Below are 3,172 nucleotides of genomic sequence, written 5' to 3'. Positions count from 1 at the left end.
TTGTCCATCTTTTTAATATAATCTATATAATATTTAATATAATATTAATATAGACATCCTCTAGATACTTCAAATCGAAGCAATTGGATGTCCGACTCGGGCCTATATGACATGATCGATCAATAGAAATACTCTAACACTCCACCTTTGTCATATATTATATACATCACACTAGATAGATATCATATTCATGGAATACGATTCACTTTCAAGACGCCTTGGTCGTGAAATGGTAAACACGTGAGAATCAAAATCTCATGCTAAAGAGCATGGAGGTTCGAGTCCTCAAGGCATTATATTGAGAATGCTCATTGAATTGGAATACGTTCGACAGTGGAACACGAGATCTTGGTGATCTTCTTTATCTAATGAATGGGGGGTCTGCTTTGAAATTGTTCGCCATGCACCTACCCCCGAGTATATGCTTCAACATGAATCATGTACACAAGGGTAGATTAATACAATATAAACCTCTAGGAAGATGCCCCCCGTAACCCACCAGATCAAGTACATTACATAGTCCGTTTTAGTAATTGACGACTTACTCGTTCCGTGACTTTAGCACTGGACGTTCCAAAAATGGGTACTATAAGGTCGGTGAATTCAATAATAGCCGCTTGGTGGCATTCCAACTTTCCTTCTCCTTTCAGGACTTATCCGAAAGAGAATTCATTACTTCTCGATCGTGAATATCTGAATAAGGCAAACTGCCCTGTAGATATCTTTGCTTTAGAACAAAAAAATTAGAATAGAATTAGGCTCAGTCAACTGGAATGTGTATTATCCATATATTATCTATATAGAGGATTCTCCAGTTGAGAAGATCCATCGACCTGAGACAAAGAGAAAGGTCTATCTATTTTATTTAGTTATTCAGTTAAACCAATGATTCATTATTGGAGCAGATAGCAACAACCATCTCATCCGACATGCGTATTTTTTATTTTCCAATGGATTTACATCTTTCATTAATGGAAATTTTTTGATGTAGTGAGTAATAGCTTTGGTTGTTCGCTGTTCAAGAATTATTGTTTAGGCAGTTCATACCATCCTTACATAGTGTTTTGATCTAAGATTTCAATTCTTCCATGTTTCAGCAGTAGCATATTGTTTTATGGAGCTAAGGTCCAAAATATGGAAGAAACAGGTGTTTCCACAACTCTACCACCTATTCAATTCCGTTCCACTTAATCCCTATTTCATGACTACATATCTTTTCGGCTAAGTAATGGGAAACCTTTCTCGTCTTACATTATTTCAATTTTCATTTCATCCAAGAAAATCCATCTTTTCCTCAACAATGTCTTTTTCATTTGATCCAATAGCCTTCCGTTAGATAGGAACATATTTAAAAAATACTGATAACTCTTGGATGGAGTATTAGAACAGAAAAATCCATTAGATAATGAACTATTGGTTCTAAGCCATCTCTGGCGATGAATCAATAATTCGAAGTGCTTTTCTTACGCATTCTTAATAAACTAGCGTTTATATATAGATGTAAGAGGATTTGTTTGGGAAGAAGCCCCTTTGACATCTCTTCATCTACAAAGAATTCTCGGTGTGAAAACACAAAGACAAAGGGTTGATCTTTGAATAGGAAAAAGAGTGGGTCCCCATGATCCCAAATGAATTGGCTTATTCAAAAAAAGCCTTGTTCTTTAGAAGATCTATCTCGTGCCTGGTACTGCATGGTTCCACTCTGAAAGAACGTTGAATCATTCTCTTGAAGCTCATCCTTTTCATCATAAATGATCTGCTTGCCCCGAAAAGACCCGACCTAATAGGGAATTTCCAATTCATTTGGCCTTTCAATACAATCAACTAGAAAGCCCTAAGGGCGTCATATCTAAGAAGCCCAAACTATACGATTGAATAAATCCTCCTTTATCTGTTGCGGGTTAAGTACTCCTTCTTTTTCCATTCTTTAAACTCCAATTCGTATTTTTCATAGAGATTTCTTGGATCAATGATAGAACAAGATCCATTTTGCATCATATATAAGAGATTCCCCAGCTCAAACTAAAGATGTAATGTCACTCAATTATTATCAAACTGACCACAATTTTTTTCTGTCCGTGAGGATCCCATCAGAGCGCCTTCTACTTCTAATAAGCCATGAACTAGATCAGAATCATTCTCAACGAACCCATAACAAGTGATCCCATTTTTTTCATAGGGTCCGGGTAGAGACCAAAGGTCTTAAGTGACCGATCTGGTAGAACAACTCAAAAGATAAAGAAGTATCGTTAATTTCTTCATTCTTGTTCCAAGATTGAAGTACCATTTGTACAAATAAGAATCCCCTTCGTTACATGATTTCTTCTTCATATAGATAGATATAGGATCTAAGGGGCAATTACTTAGAAGTACATTTTGTACAACAGCCCTTCCTATATGATAGAAAAGGATCCCATGATCTTGAATCGATCTTACCTGGGATTGCAAATCCCAAGTTTGTCTATGAGGAGCATATCTAATTGTATTAGTGTCTATAATTGATTTCTTCTGTGTAATACTAATCGATAGGGCCTCATTGGTAAGTGCTACAAGATCTCGTGCATTGGAACCCACAGTTGTGGACCCGAATCCATTAGTATGGAACATGTTCTTTTCTAAGTGAAATCCCCTAATATATGAAAGAGTGAAAAAATGCATTCATTGTTGTGGAATAAGGAGCCTTCGTATCTTAATACATGTATTTAATTTATTCGGGGCTATTAGAGTGGTATCTACTTTTTGGGGAATATGATTTGAAGCAATAACAAGAATATTTCTAGTGGAACATTTTTCACGATCCTTGGAGAGATAGTTCACTAATAGATCGAGGGATAAGTAATTCGCCTCATTCACATCCAGATCATGAATGTTTGGAATCCGTAGTATGCAATGAGACATTACTTTTGCTAGTTCGAATTGAAGGGTGATATAAAATCGGTCTATTTCCAAAATCATATCCATAGTTAACACATTCATCATAGTTAGAAGCTCTAGCTCCGTATCAAGGTCATGATCAATAGCGTCACTAGCATCAATATCGTCACTATCAACAATATCGATATCATCAATAAGAAAACCTTTAAGCTTATTATCTAGGAACTTGTTCAGGAATACTATAATGAAAGGAACATAAGAGTTTGTCGCTAGGTATTTGAACAAATAGGATCGTTCG

This window comes from Gossypium raimondii, chromosome 3, assembly GCF_025698545.1.
Source record: "Gossypium raimondii isolate GPD5lz chromosome 3, ASM2569854v1, whole genome shotgun sequence".
In the NCBI taxonomy this organism is placed as follows: Eukaryota; Viridiplantae; Streptophyta; class Magnoliopsida; order Malvales; family Malvaceae; genus Gossypium; species Gossypium raimondii.
The sequence above is the reverse complement of the archived record's forward strand: the minus strand, read 5'-3'. Positions refer to the sequence as shown.